The 16,887-nt window shown below is 38.5% G+C and overlaps 1 long non-coding RNA gene across 1 annotated transcript in view; it reads left to right on the forward strand.

Moving 5' to 3' along the window:
- The window catches only part of LOC140636728 (uncharacterized), a 39,754-nt gene extending 25,631 nt beyond the window's left edge, over nucleotides 1-14,123 (forward strand). The window contains exons 2-4 of the long non-coding RNA XR_012033935.1: nucleotides 2,790-2,927; nucleotides 4,039-4,107; nucleotides 14,004-14,123. This is a non-coding gene — a long non-coding RNA (uncharacterized lncRNA). The remainder of the gene's footprint in view (nucleotides 1-2,789; nucleotides 2,928-4,038; nucleotides 4,108-14,003) is intronic.
- The last annotated feature ends 2,764 nt before the right edge of the window (nucleotides 14,124-16,887 follow it).

Genomic DNA, 16,887 nt, shown 5'->3' on the forward strand with positions numbered 1-16,887 from the left:
GGTCAACTTCATCTGGGGCAGGAGGAGACTATGCAAGGGAATGTAATATGGTAGAGAGCTTTGTGGACCATCTTAGAGGCTGGCTACCATAAGGGGTAGGGGTTAGCTAGGGAAGGAAATTTCTTTCTTTTTTTTTTTTTTTTTTTTTTTAAGATTTTATTTATTCATGAGAGACACAGAGAAAGAGACAGGCAGAGACACAGGCAGAGGGAGAAGCAGGCTCCATGCAGGGAGCTTGATGTGGGACTCGATCCTGGGACTCCAGGATCATGCCCTGAGCCGAAGGCAGGTGCTCAACCGCTGAGCCACTGAGGCGTCCCAAAGGAAATTTCTGGTGAAATAAAAATGTTCTATAGTAGGATAAATATGCAGGTCACATGTGTACATACATTTGTCCAAACTGTACAACCAAGGTGTGTGAATTTCAATAAATGTATATACATTTTACATAAAATGAAGTATAAATAATAATCAACAGGAAGGAGTGAGGAGTAGATGGAGGATATAATAGTGGTAGAATGTTGATACCTTCTGAAGATGGATGGATTGGTACAAGTGAATTTATTAGATTAAATTATACTTTATAAAATTTCAGTTCAGAAGGTTATTCAGAAAGATTCAGGGAATTAAGGAACCACATATATATGATATTTACCCAAGGATGCATCAAAACATCTTTAACTTGTTTTCTAAACCTAATTCCTTTAGTCTAGGCCCTTTGAGAGATACCCATCCCTTTCCCTTTCTCCCTAGTCCCTCCACCTATATTCATTTATTGGGCCAAGATTCTTAGAAAATATCATACTGGAATTTCTTTCTCCCAAGAGGGGAAGATAATTTCAGAATATGATGGTAGTAATCAAAATAGCCAACCAGGTGAATTAAATGATGCTTCAATATCTTTTATTTGCTTTATTGCTGAGATTGAGGGCACTAATAATTTGTCCCAACTAGATCACCCTCCTTCTGGGCAAGAGCTTCAACTAATATTAGCAGAATCCACAGTGCACCCTCCATCAAGATTCAAATAGATCCCTCCAAACCTCTCCAGAATTAATATTCTATAAATAAAGAAGACCCACAATGCATCAAGCCATAGCAGAAGATCACAGGCTCAGGGCCCCATTATCCCTTGCACTGGTCCTTCTAACACTTCTGTTTTATCTATGAGAAAACTAGTGGCTGAGGATGGAGGTTTGTTCAGGACTTCTGTGCAATAAATAACATTTGTTATCTCTTGGCCCCCTGTTATTCATAACTGCCATATGCTACTGACATCCATTCCCACTGAAGCAAATATTTCACTGTAATTGATACATGTGCTTTTTAGTATTCAATTGATAAAGCCAGCCAATATTTTTTTGTTTTTACTTGGGAACAACCATAATACACCTGAACAGTAATTCCGCAGTGTTTTACTGAGAATCTTTTGTTACTTTTCACAAACTTTGACTGACTTGGATGATATAAAAGTTTTCTGCAGGTTTTACTTTGTTACAGTATGTAGATGACTTGCTTCCCCTTCCTTGCTCAAGCCTCTTCACAGGAGACAGCATCCACCTATTAAAACTTTTACCCTTGGGACGCCTGAGTGGCTCAGCAGTGGAGCATCTGCCTTTGGCTCAGGGCATGATCCTGCAGTCCTGGGATCAAGTCCCACATCGGGCTCCCTGTGAGGAAACTGCTTCTCCCTCTGATTGTTTCTGCTTCTCTCTGTGTCTCTCAGGAATAAATAAAATCTTTAAAAGTAAATAAATAAAACTTTTAGTCTTAAAGGGACATAAAGTCTCCAAAGGAAAATTGCAGTTTTGCTCAGATTTAACATTTAAGACACTGATCTTATTTTTTTTTTTTTTTTAAATTTATTTATGATAGTCACAGAGAGAGAGAGAGAGAGAGAGAGGCAGAGACACAGGCAGAGGGAGAAGCAGGCTCCATGCACCGGGAGCCTGATGTGGGATTCGATCCCGGGTCTCCAGGATCGCGCCCTGGGCCAAAGGCAGGCGTCAAACCGCTGCGCCACCCAGGGATCCCTAAGACACTGATCTTAGAACACGGGCTACATTTACATCCAGACAGGCTTTATGGCATCTTGAATTTTCCCAAGCCCAAAATTACATGCCAATTATGAATGAGGCTTTCTCAGACTAGCTGGCTACTCTCAAAAAAAAAAAAAAAAAAAAAATGTTTTTAAGAGACTGGGTTTTTTGGTTTTTTTTAAAAGATTTTATTTATTTATTCTTGAGAGACAGAGAGAGAGAGAGAGGCAGAGACATAGGCAGAGGGAGAAGCAGGCTCCATGCAGGGAGCCCGATGTGGGACTTGATCCCGGGTCTCCAGGATCACGCCCTGGGCTGAAGGCAGGCGCTAAACCGCTGAGACACCTGGGCTGCCCAACTCTCAAAATTTTATTCCAGACTTCTCTCTTATGGCCCAACCTCTATGTGCTTTACCAAAAATGGCAAACCTGATCCTATTATTTGGAATGATCGGGTTGACATAGTTTTTGGAATTTTAAAGTAAAGCTTTATAAAACTGCTCATCCTGGGACTCCTGGGTGGCTCAGTGGTTTAGTGCCTGCCTTTGGCCCAGGGTATGATCCTGGAGTCTTGGGATCGAATCCCACATCGGGGTCCCTGCATGGAGCCTGCTTCTCCCTCTGCCTGTGTCTCTGCCTCTCTCTGTCTGTCTTTCATGAATAGATAAATAAAATCTTAAAATAAAATAAACCTGCTCATCCTTGGAAACCTAATTATCAACTTCCTTTTGTTCTCTTTGTATATGGGAAGGAACGCAACACCCTTGGAGAACTCACCCAAAAATAAGGAAACCGTTATCAACCCACAGGATATTTTAGCCAACAACTGGACCTATGGCAGGAGGATACCTTCCTTGCCTCAGAGCCATTCCTGCCACTGCTCTTTTGGGTAAGGCCACTGAAAAAATAATCACGGGATACCCTTTAACCGTCCTGTGCCCCATGCAGTAGAAGCCTCTTGATTTCTCACCACACTCAACACCTTTTGGCCAGTCATCTCACCTCTGAAATCTTTCTGCTAACTGTCCCTCCATAGCTCTTCCTTCCTGTAATAACCTTAGCCCTGGCATTCTTCTCCCTTCTCCTCCTGATGAAACCCCTCATCACTGTGACACTGACAGATCACCTTTGATTCCCTGTGATAATTTACAGAAAACTCTAACCAATGCAGATTTGGCATGGTTTACTGATGGATCTTATTTAAAGAATAAAAATGGTAAATATCATGCTGGGTATACTCTTGCAAATCTGATAGTTTTGAAATTGTCACTTTTATCTTTGGCAACTCTGGCCCAATAGGCTTAGTTATACCAAGGGCAAAATAGAAAATATTTATACTAATAGCGTGTGCCTTTGGGGTAGCTCATGGTTTTGAGATGTTATGGAAATAGCAGTTACCTTACCTCTATGGGGATAAAATTAAAAATGGCTCCTATGTCCAAAATTTATTAGATGCCATACTTTTGCTGGCTGCTCTAGTTATTATTAAGAGTCCTCGGCTTCCAGACTCAACTCCCAAAGGAAACCACCCTGCTGACATGTCAGCCAAAAATATTGCTATCAAGGACACCAGAGCCAAACCTCTGTCATGGTCCAAAGGGATGTCTTCCTAAATGATAATTTGGAAAAATTGACCAAGACACCCAACAATTGGCCCCAGAAAAAAAAAAAAAAAAGTGGAAATTTAATAATTATCAGTTTGATAAAAAAAGATAACTCTGATTTGGACCAAGTAACAACACAGCCCTACCCTAAATTCTAAAATTCTAAAACTACTTAGCACTGTACCTGAATTAAACCATTGGTCTAGTGACAAAATGATAGCATTTATGAAACAATATTGGCGGGAAAATATTAAGGAAGCAAGAAGTGCCCACCTTGCTTGTCCTGCCTATCCTAAATATAATCCTTGGAAACCTGTCCACACTGCCCTGTAGCATTTTATTTTATTTATTTATTTATTTTTATAAATTTATTTTTTGTCTGTGTTCACCCTGTAGCATTTTAAATTGACTGATGGACCATTTGAGGTTTGACAAATGGATTTCATACAGCTTCCCTCATCTCAGGTATGAAGATGTTTTAGTCATGGTTTGTATGTTTTCTTACTGGATTGAAGCTTCCCCTTTTATACAGGCCACTGCTTCTTTTGTGGCAAAATGTCTGTTAGAAAAGATTATTCCTACCTGGGGATCCCTCCTAAGCTTCAGAGTGACCAGAGCACCCACTTCACTAGTCAAGTACTCTGATAGATCTGTGTTGTTTGGCTTGTCCTGTTAACACTTTACTTACCAACCTCAACCCTCAGAGCCACTCGAATGCACTACCACCCATCATTAAGACTCACCTGGCAAAATCTGTAGAGACCCTTAAATACCCTGGCTAAAAACATTGCTACTGGTCCTTCTAAATCTCAGATCCACCCCCTTTGGAACTCATAGACTCTCACCCCTTCAGACAGTCACAGGGCACCCGAAGCACCCGGCTCCTGCCTCTTTTGATCCACAGCTGTTAAAAGGAGATATACTCCAATATTGTAAAGACCTAATTGCTTTAGTTGAGAATAACCATGCTTTGCTAGAATGATGTTTTCACAGTGCACTCCTACAAGACAAAGACCTTTAGCATCCTACCTTGCCACCTAGGGATTTAGTCTATTGGAAAAGACAATTCCAAAAAGACTCTCTTTGACTTCAGTGGAAGGGCCCCTACAGGTACTGTTAACCAACCTGTGCTGCCAAAATTTAGGAAATAGATTTCTAGATTCAAGTGTCACATCTAAAGAAAGCACCAAACCCCAACTGGACCTGTGCACCAACTAGTGACCTAAAAGTAAACATTTCTAGTAATGAAAGCAGATGACATCTTGCAGAGGGAGCTTTCCCAAGATACCCAGAGCAGGCCTGTATACCTTTTGCTCACTGTTGCTTCTTCTATATTATTTTCTCCCTCTCTGTTTTGAAGATAATGATCTTATCAGTATTTCCCAATCTGTTGCCAAAGGAAGAAACCTTTCTGACTGTTTTGATCCGCCACCAGAAACTCTGATCTGTTCATGATATCTGAGATCCCTTGGTCTTACCTGTAACCCATTTCTCATGTTTCCCTGCACCCAAGGGAAATATCAATGGGGAGTTCTCACTGCAAGGATTTTAGAAAAGAATCCTTTAAGATGTGATGGTACTTCACAAAATGTTATCCCAATTCCTCTTATCCCTGGCTTGAAAAGGTCAAGCAGGAAATTCCAGCTTATAGATCTTTCAATGACCAGACCTTAACTGGAGTCCTCTGGGCTCCACCTGGTTTCATTTTTGTCTATGGTAAGATAGCCTTTCCAAAGGGCATATGAATATTTAGATAGCTGGTGAACTTATTGAGATGTTTAACTGTCCCTGTCGACATCCATAATACATCAGAAGTCTCCTGTTGGTCCACTCACTCATCTTCCAGAGCTGCCTTAAACAGGAACTTCCAGGAAGAGTTCTTGATTTCAGGCTTGTCTTTATAGGGAGAGTATTTCTTCCTTCAGTTGAAGTAAGTACTAATGAATACATGATCAGAAGAAATCTCTCCCTAAAGAGAAGAGCTGGCTGATTCCATAGCCAAAGCAGTAACATCCCAACAATGATCACTTGAGTCATTGGCTAAAGTAGTTTTGGACAATCACAGAGCCCTTGATTATCTACTTGCTGAATAAAAAGGCATTTGTGCAATAGCAAATACCATCTGTTGCACATGGATATAGGCCTCTGGAGAGGTGGAAATTCAATTTCACAAGATCAGGGAACAGGCCACTCATTACAACAAATTTCACCTAATGACCCCTGGTCTTTTAACCTATTTAGCCAGTTACCTTCAGGTTTGGGCTCCTGGTTTTAAAAGAGAGTCTAAACTGGATTTGTCTTATTACTTTTGATTCTACTTTGCATAATTATTTTTAAGTCTTGTACCTGTTGCCTATCAAACCTTTGTGAAAATGGCAAACCCAACAGGGCGATGCTAGTTCACTGCTTCAAGATGATCTCTAATGTTTATGATGTTGATGAGATATAGACTTCATTATTATTTTTTATTGTTTTTAAATATTTTATTTATTTATTCATGAAAGATCCAGAGAGAGAGGCAGAGACATAGGCAGAGGGAGAAGCTGGCTCCCCACAGAGAGCCTGATGTGGGACTCAATCCCAGGACCCTGGGATCACGACTTGAGTCAATGGCAGAGGCTCAACTGCTGAGCCACCTGGGTGTCCCTAGATATGGCCTTTAGATAATTCTTTGAGAGTTCTCTCTCCTAAACTTTACTACTCAACTGTGGCCTTAAGGGGTTTTCAATTGCTATGTACCTTCCCTCTGACTTGGTACATGACAACCAGGAAATGTCCTTTCTGGCACCAAGGGAAAAAAACCAACTAGATACAAGAAACTTAATTCTTGATTAATGATGCTTTCTTTAAAAGATCTTGATCAAAGGAGGGAAATCTCTCTTTGGGGTACTAAAACATGTATCTTCTACCCTAACTCATCCTGAAAAATATTAATTCTGAGACTACGAGGGCAAAGAGGTAGCTCACATTCTGAAGGTACCCAGACAGCAGTAGAAACAAGAAAAGTTCTTGTCATTTAACAGACTCTTAACAGACTCTTTGATTCTAGACCTTCAAGAGTAAATCAACCTATGCCCATTTAACTTGGCTTTGTTGCTTAAAATTGCATCGAGGAGACATAAGAGGTTTTCTTTTCATTTCAAATTCACAAGTTTAATAATGGAACCAAGTTACATTTAATAAGGCAATTTCTCATCAAAGAATAAAGCAAAACTTAAATGAACACTGATGGTTTAGAATTGGTGTATGTTAAAGGGAAAGACATGCTTACCAATGTTTAATCTCACAAAAAACTTCTTTTAATTTCAACTTAATTTCATTGCTCTCCAGTCACTAATGATGTTGAAACCCATCTCACTTCTTTTCTGAGCTCTTTTTATTATTATTATTATTATTATTATTATTATTATTATTATTAGCCTTTGTAGAAGCTCATCATTTTAAGGCCAGGAACGCCCAGAAATGACAGGTATCTGCATAGTAGCAGCTGACCAACTCAGTCTGAAAGTAGCCTATAGGTGCTAAACTTGGCATGTCTTTTGCTTTTTTGGGTGTTTGGTTTTGTTTTTGTCTTTTAGCATTCACAGGAAAAATTACTTTTGCTTAACTGCAGTCCTTTAAATTTCTCAGTGATTCTGTCTGTTAAGGCTAAGAGCAGCCTATTCTGGCCTAAAGTTACAAGACATAAAGAAGTCTCAAGGGCACAGAAAGAATGAAATGGGAATCTTGCGTGAAGAAATGGTATCACCATAGAGAGGTAGTTGAGTATGTACTGCTTGTTCTGAACCTTTTCCTGGAAGATTCCTAAAAATATCAAATGCTACTACCACAAAAATATCAAACGCTACTACACAGTGTGATTCAATGCAATGCAAATGTCTACACTTACAAAATTACCTACCACACCTGCCCATATTTCCTGAAATGTCTCTAAGAATGGAGAATAAAGGGCTTAAAATACCAAAACCTGGAAGAATTAACATGCTTATATGAATGTGTTTTAAGTGTAATTAATGGTCTCAGATCTTTGAATTGAAGGAGAGCTTCAAAAATTATAAGAACAAGGAAGGTGGTAGCACTTGGGTGGTTCAATCAGTTGAGCTTCCAACTCTTGTTGGATTTAGGTCATGATCTCAGCATTATGAGATTGAGTCCCACATAGGGCTCCATGTTCAGCATGTAGCCTGCTTAAGATTCCCTCTCTGTCTCTAAAAAAAGGAAAAAAAAAATAAGGAAGCTTAGGGGAAAGGGAGGGTTTAATACTGAATAATAATAATAATAAACAGAAAGCAAAGGCTGCAAAGAGAGAAACAAAATGCTTCCTGGCATTTCACCAGGACTTGGTTCACCTTTATCTGTAAGAAAGACCAAGCTAAAGTGGCAAGGGACACCAACTAGCCAGGTTTCCTCAGGTCCAAGGCAATACCTGGGACTGAGGTTTGCCAGGATATGAATACTTCCAGTGCTAAAACCAAAAAAGCCTTTGGCAAACCAGGACCATAGGTCACCCTAACTGTACTTCATGACCACTGGGCTGCAAGGGAGGTCACATAGCCAAAATCAGACTTCAGAATAAGGGACTGAGAGCATTTTCCAATCCAGAGTTATAATTCATGGAGTATTTAGTTTATCAGAGCTCCTGCCTGCCCTCCTCCTGGTCCTCACTGTGAATGGATAGAAGATACAGATCCATGACATTTATAAGTCCCTTGAACGACTCAGAATTGAACTGAGTGGGTCCACTTATATGTAGATTTTTTTCAATAAATGAAGTACAATACTGAAATGTATTTTCTCTTCCTTATAATTTTTTTAAATATTTTATTTATTTATTCATGAAAGACACACACACACAGAGAGGCAGAGACATAGGCAGAGAAAGAAGAAGGCTCCATGCAGGGAACTGGATGCGGGACTCCATCCCACGACTGCAGGATCGCGCCCTGGGCCAAAGGCAGACGCCCAACTGCTGAGCCACCCAGGCATCCCTGATTTTCTTTCTTTTTTTCTTTCTTTTTTTCTTTCTTTTTTTCTTTCTTTCTTTCTTTCTTTCTTTCTTTCTTTCTTTCTTTCTTTCTTTCTTTCTTTCTTTCTTTTCTTTCTTTCTTTCTTCTTTCTTTCTTTCTTTCTTTCTTTCTTTCTTTCTTTCTTTCTTTCTTCTTTCTTTCTTTTTTTAAGATTTTATTTATTTATTGGACAGAGAGAGAGCATTCACAAGCAAGGAGAGCAGGAGAGGGAGAAGCAAGCTCCCTCCTGAGCAGGAAGCCTGATGTGGGGCTCAATTCCAGGACCCTGGGATTATGACCTGAGCCGAAGGCAGACAATCAACTGAGCCACCCAGGCACCCTTCCTTATAATTTTCTTAATAACATTTTCTTTTCTCTATATTACTTTATTGTAAAAATACAGTATATAATACATATTAACATACTAATTGGTTTACGTTATTGATAAGGGTTCTGATGAGCAGTAGACTATTAGTAGTTAAGTTTTGGGAAAGTCAAAAGTTATATGTGGGTTTTCGATTGTGCAGGGGCCTACACCCCTAGCCCCTGGTTTTCAAGAGTCAACTATATTTTAACCTTTGGTGAAAGACAATTTCAAAAATGGACACATGTTAAGTAAAGTGGTTGTAATTAAAGTAATCAGTTCCTTCAAGCTCTAAAATGCTGTTCTTTAATTAATTGATCCTAAAATTATAAAACAGATGTTGGAATTTTTATAAATAACCTAGTTCTGTCCTTAACTAAAGCTAACACCTACTTGTCGCCCTTGCCCAAAATATGTTGAGTTTTTCTTTACTTGGATTTTTAAAAATAAAAATGAGCCACTGTCCATCAGGATATATTTCCGCTTTTAAATTTTCATTACATGATCATATTCACTATAAAATGATCATAGTACTAGTACTTACTTCCTTGGGTTGTTGTGATGATTAAGTGAAACTATTTAGAATTTTACTTGGCATATAGTATGTGCTCCACATATTTTACCTATCACTATTATTTTTTTGTATTGGTTATTCATAATCCTTTATTCAACTTGGGCTTTTTGTGTGACCTACATTTGCAAAATGGCTGACCAGGAATAGAAGCCAGGAATTATAAGACAATAAACCTGGGGAAGTAAATTTTATTGCTCACAACTAACCAGTGATGTTTCCAGTAGGTTGGTGTGTTACCAGCCCCAGGCGATCACTATACTGATGGTAACACAGACAAGCAAGTGGCACTGCACATTGCAATTCAGAATGGTGGGACCCAAGCCATTAGTCAGCCTCAGCTGCTTCTTCTTCTTTTTTTCAGATTTTATTTATTTATTCATGAGAGACACAGAGAGAGAAAGAGGCAGAGACACAGGCAGAGGGAGAAGCTGGCTCCTTGCAGGGAGCCTGCTGTGGGACTCGATCCCAGGTCTCCAGGATCACGCCCTGGGCCAAAGGTGGTGCTAAACCGCTGAGCCACCAGGGCTGCCCACAGCCTCAGTTTCTTACTCAAGCAGTGTGTTTGTATCCAAGGATCTAAAGGTGAAAAAACACAGCTTGACCATAGCTTGACCAAAGAAACATGATACACTCTCCTGCAGTTCAGTTAAAAGTACAGTGTAAAGTGTTGTTTTCAGGATCTTGACTCTTAAATAATCATTAAGAGTCATTTTGGAGGGATGGTAACTTTTATGTATGGATTCAAATTTCATTTTGGTCTACTGTGTCCCTTAGTCCCCCCATAAATGACATGGAACACTGCCCAAGCTGGAAGCCTATAATCACCCTCTTTTTATCCACCTTCCTCACTTTAAGTGACCATCTTATTGATTTTATGTCTTATTTACTGATCCATCCTCTTCTCCTCATCCCTAATCTACTGTCTGGGCTTAAGCCCTCACTCTCTCACTCCCAGCCTTTAGCAATAATCTATTTGCCTGTGTCCTCACCATTCTATTTCTCTCGAAGAATGAAAGAAATATTTGAAAGTGCAAATGGAGACAGAACTGTGTCTGTCATGTTCTGGAGACTTTAATGATCCCCACTTAGTTTCAGGAAAAGAACCAACTCTTTAGCATGGCATACACAATCCTTCCCATCTGGCCCTACCCCCTATTCCAGCTTCAGCTCCCACTCTGCCTCTACCAGTTATATGGGGATATAAGTGGTTTTATTTATTTTTGCATCCCCTGCGCTTATCCCACTCCTGGATTTGATAAATGTTTGCATAATAAAGGAATGCCTACATGCATAATAACAAGCATGAACTTTAAAAAGCCAGTTTTTAGCTCTAAATTTTCTATGAATGGTTCTAAGCTATTTCAGTTATTTCAGATTATAACTTTGAAGTCAGGTAAAGCTCAATTTGGACACTTAGATACTGATCAGAGAAACCATATTTTATATATATTGTATATACAATAATAAACAATACAATATTGTATATGTATACAATATGAATTATATATATATACAAATGTGTATATATAGGTATGTGTACATATGTATACATACACGCGGGCATATTTCATAGAACATAAATATTTTTATTTCCCAAAAATCTATCTTTAAAGTTTTATCTGTTTCCTAAAAACATATTATTTAGCACAATAAGCATATTGATGTTTGTATCTTTTTGTCGATATAAAATGAAATGTTTTTGATTAAATAGTGACAATTAAAAATTAGGAAAATTGAGAACAAAGAGGACTGAAATAAGACCAAAAAAAAAAAAAAAAAAAGCAAAAACATACGGAGGTATTGTGATTGGAGGCCTGAGGAGTAGAGATCAGAACAAAGGAAAGTGTGTCTGAACAAGTGGTAGCTATGACCTGGTAAAATGTCTTGTTAATCTATGCATGTGGCAATTCATTAGACATCATTTCAAGCAGGTGCACTCATTATAAAGTGCCAAGCACTATATGGGTGACAAGAAGGCCTAGATCTTGACTTGAGTTCACAATCTAGCAAGAGAGACAAATAAGCCATCAATTATTATAATATAGTGGTATATTTAAAATGCTATTAAACTTAAAGAAGAAGCTTGAGTGATGGGACCAACAAGGAGACCAAATCAAGGAAAGTTTTTTTAAGGGAGGCAATATGAACTGGGCCTTTAAGGAAAAATAGTGAAGGGTTATCCATCAGAGAATCCAATGTGAATATTGGCAAGGAAGTTTGTGAATCTATGGAATATAATGCGGCAGCAGGGGGGTGGGAGTGGTAATTAAAGGAAATTAAGCTGGAAAAGTAGGTGGAGGACAGATGACCCAGTGCGAAGGGCAATCTAAATAATCAATGGAGGATAGAAGTCACAAAGCCAGTATCCTAATTTGATGCTCAGAAACAAGACCACTCTAAGAGTGGGTGATTTCATTGGATAGCTGTTCTTTATCCATGAAGCAATAGGGAATACTTTGCTAGGGTCATTTTGATTTATTAAGCTTCAAAATCATGCTTTTTATTCAGTGTTGTAGATCTCCTCTTACTAATCATCTTTTTCAAAATGCTAGTCAAATCCTATATAATCCAAACAAGGATTTTCTAAATGTGGCCAATCTCATTGGAGCTAGCTATTTGACTTCTTTCTAGGAAAATATGGTCTATTTTAATGTTGTGGACTTCTTTCCAATTTTTACATTTATGCATTTATTTCTACTCTTATCACTTCTACAAGTGATTTAGTGCAGCCTATAGTGGCTATAGAATAAAATAAGGATAAAATATAAGTAGAAATGAAGAATTATGACCAGGAAAAATAGGGAAAAGAAAGTTCCAAGGAAAAGAGTCTTTCCAAAGACCAAGGAAAAAAGAATACAAATATATAGATGATAAGAACAGATACAATTATTCCATTAGAGTTTTAAATCTAACTCTGAGCTTCCTGGAAATCAGAGCAAAAAGGGATATGCCCCAGTCAGCTATGTGTTCTAACCAAGAGAAAGAACAAAGCATACCAGTTGATCAGGAGACATGGGTCCTACACCAGGTCTTCTCTAATTTGTGTGACCTTGGGACAGTCACTGAGTCACTCTGTGTTTCAGAGTTCTCATTTATGAAATGTATAATATTTCACTTAGTCTCTTTCAGGAAAATCAATTAGAATTATAACAGAGAAGTACTTTGGATAACATAAAATGTCATACAAATTTAAGGTATTATTATTTGTAACAGATGCTAAAAAAAATTGCCTTAGGAATATTTGCTATCAATCTATAAAGACACAAACTGCATGGCTCTTAGTAAGCATCCCAATGGCATGATAATCATGTTGATATTTATATCAATTTACCAAGTAAATCAAACACCAGCCTCCCATAGGACTGTCATTTGCCTGGCTTTAGATAGTGCAATTCTTGGGACACATCAAGTCTGCTTCTATAGAAATAGCATCTCTGATTTCTATCACTGAAGTCAAAAACATCTCTCCACTCTCCCACTGTAATCTCCTCCTTAGCTCTTTATTTATATATTTACTTGGAACCTCAAGAGAGCAGAGCATTGAGTTAATCCACTCATCACATTATTGTCCCATTATTACTGCTAACACATGCAAATATCTTCTCTTGACTTTTATATCAATTTATTCATCTCCCCCCTGTATCCACTATGATTGCCTTCCCAAAATACACACCTAATTTAATATTTGATATGTATCATTTGCATATTTCCTTATAAAACATGTATTTTCCTGGGTGCTCTTAATTTAATTTAAGTGCTATTATGCTTTAGAGTTCATTCTGTTTCCTGCTTTCTTAGCACTGTTTTTAAGATACATGAATGGTGGCCCATGGACACCTAGTCTACTGCTGACTATGTTCCCCATCTTGATTCCCCTATTTCTCCCCATAACAGACATCCAGATTACCTCCACTTCCTTGTCCATAAATGTGTCATTATAACATTGTTGAATGTTTCTGTGTGAATGTTTAGTTTAATAAGCCTTAGCGATTCTAATTAAAATTTTTGAGGAACAATTTAAATGAAAAATATCCATTGTATTAAAAGAGTTGTACTATGGTCTCTACTATCTAAGACAGGAAGAAAGAAGTAAAGAAAAATGAAATAAAGAATTTAAATGGTTGAGTTTAAAATTTAAAAAATACATTTTATAGGAGGAAAATAATAGACACATCATTAATATAGATGTGAGTCTGTTGGAGGAGAAATTGACAAATCATGACCTCTGATTGACCCTGGAAGTTGACCCAAGCAATCAGAGGCTCCTCACCCCTTCTCTTACGCTTGGAATATGCACTCTCCCCACCATTCCCAGAGTGAGAGCTGTTTTCAAGGGTACAGCCTTGAAAAAGCAATGTGTTGTTGAGATGGTATACATAACTAAAACCAGTTAAGGCCTCTCTATAAATTTTTTTAGATTTGGTGGATGGTTGCAGAGATCTACAATAGAAGGGGCATCTGGTGGCTGCCTAAGACAGACTCAGAGTAAGTTCCCTTTGTTTACTAAATGTGCTCACAAATCTAAAGCGTTCTGGCTCTTTCCTCCGTCTCTTTGCCCCCCGTGTGTATGATAGCTAGTTAGCAAACCAACAGAGTCCTATGAGACAGGAAAGAGTATGTGGAAAATTGGCTAAATTATAGGAATTATCCATTTCCCTCTTGATATCCTGGGGTATGGGTAGTGGGGAAGTAAGGAAGATGAAAGACTGGCAAGATACATGGTTGACTTCTGGAACTGCTTTCTTAACATATGTAAATACAGTCTCATTACATCATGTATGTTGTTCACTCACATCATGGTTTCTCATGCTCACATATGCAATAGCAACAGCCATTCCTTTTCCCTTGCAAGGTAGGTACATTAATTGCCAAGCTTTCTCTACCTCTGCTCTGGGAACCGGAGATCTGCTTGGGTTTTCTTTCCCTTTCCCACTCTCCCAGTGATTGGCCTCAGGACATAATGTTTATGTTATGACTTCTGAGTTCGGAAACATATTCAATCTCTTCATCCAGGACACCTGCTCTGCTAAATATACAACCAAAATCTAATTATTGTCTCATCTACAAGTCCTTCTATACTTGGATTGCAAAAGATGAAGGACTGAAGGTTCTGAGAAAATTTCAATAATGTGATGAGTTTGAGCAAGTCAAGAGTCCTATGAGATGCTAGTGTTTGATTCAAGGTGAACTTAGTGGTGACCAAGGCATTCTACATTCTCATTTTCCTTGCTTCCACTCTCTCTCCCCCATTTATTGTTGTTTTTGTTTGTTTTCCAAATAATGAGAAAATGTGATTTAGGGAGCAAAGGCATTTATAGATGAGAAAAAGATTAATTGATTAATCATTTCCCTTATTCTTTGCTTTGGTTAATTGTTCACATTACCAATTTTTATTTTGTGTCTGCAGTAGGATAATGTAATTTTTTTGGCAGGTACTCAGTTCCATTAGGCCTGGTCTTGAAAGTGTTTCACATTGACATCTCTCTTTGTTGCCTGATCCAAGTCTCAATGCAAAAAAGGGAAAAAGTGGGAAAACAGATGTATCTTAGTCATCAAAACCACACGTATTGGGGCAAGAGGTTCATTTGTGTCATTAAAATGCACCAAAGAGCAGTAAGACTTTGGGTGAATCTTAGGACATTTCTAGACCTCCTTATCCTCATTTGCACAATGAGAATTTTAGTGAAATGATGTCTAAATATCTTCTTGCTCCTCACTTTTCCTATTGCCCACTGCTGATGGCCCTCTTTGGGTGAGTTTTCTTTTTCAGCAATCACAAGTAAATTAAGGAAAAGCTGTGTATCTGGATACACATAGATAGGTATTATGCATGGTGTCATTAACTGTTCACAGTATCCTAGGCATTTTACTAACATTCATTGTTCCATTTAATCCTCAAAATAATGTTGCGAGGGATTATTAACCAAATTTTACATAAGAGAAAATAGAAATTTAGAGAGATTAAGCTAGTTGAGGGAGTGACGGAGCTTAGAGTCAAGTGGGTCAGCCCCCAGCTACACTCTTTATGTTAAAACATACTGCCAATCATGCAAATCAATGCAAACCCATGTGCAGACTGTTAAGGGCAAAATTATTCTTATTCTATTCTAAATATCACAAAAGATATGTGAAGGGCTCCTGGCTGACTCAATAGAAGGGGCATATGACTCTTGATCTCGGAGTCCTGAATTTGAGCCCCACTCATGCGGGGTGCAGAGATTACTAAAAAAATAAATAAACTTAAAAAGACAAGATATGTTAAAGTGTTTGTGTTTTTCAGGTGGTGTACCAGAAATTAAGAATTCCAAAACGTGGGGATCCCTGGGTGGCTCAGCGGTTTCGCGTCTGCCTTTGGCCCAGGGCGTGATCCCGGAGTCCCGGGATCGAGTCCCACGTCAGGCTCCCGGCATGGGCCTGCTTATCCCTCCTCCTGTGTCTCTGCCTCTCTCTCTATGTCTATCATGAATAAATAAATAAAATTCCAAAATGTTATCATAGGATCTTGAATTTACAAAAAGAGATGAAAAGAGAGAGATGTCCGACTGAGTGGATAAAGGAGTTCAGAGCAGAGCACTGCTATATTGGGTTGGGACTTTCTGGACAGCTTCACAGAGATAATAGACTTAAAGTTATGGAGCCTAGAGAAAATGTCTTTGTCTAATAAGCAGAATGAGAGCTTGTAGATTACTTAGGATGCTTCCAACTATATAAAACAGATATACAACTCAACTTGTCTTAAATATTAAGTTAAATTGATCTCATATAACAAGAACTCCCAAGATAAGATGGCTGCTGGATGAACCTCATGCTCTAATTACCAAGGTCCCATGATTTTTCCACATTCATGGTCTGTGCTTAGTTTTCCTCATGGTTGCAAGAAAGCTACTCCAGTTCATGAAATGAAATGCAGACATAACCGCATCCAGAAGAAAAATAGGTACTGCTAACTTTCCATGAATTTATTTTTAAGACCAAATATCTATTTCCTGGCATCCACCAGCAGATTTCCCTTCATGTTTCATTTGCCTGAAGATGTATACCCAGCCCTAAACCAATCACTGACAGAACAATGAGATCACCAACAGGGGCTTAATCAATCCCTAGAATTGAGAACAGAGAGGCTCTTCTCTCAATCTCTTGGAGGAGGGGTGGATCCCTCTAGGGAATCACAGTCCTGCCTCTAGGCAGAAACAGGAAGTGTAGTGATCAGGTAATTAGTGTGGCTATACCTTACAAAAGATAAGGAGGTGGCAATGCTCTGGAAAGTTGACTACAGCATAGAATAGGAAGGAATTATGAAA

The sequence above is a fragment of the Canis lupus genome, chromosome 7 (genome assembly GCF_048164855.1).
Source record: "Canis lupus baileyi chromosome 7, mCanLup2.hap1, whole genome shotgun sequence".
Classification (NCBI taxonomy): Eukaryota; Metazoa; Chordata; class Mammalia; order Carnivora; family Canidae; genus Canis; species Canis lupus.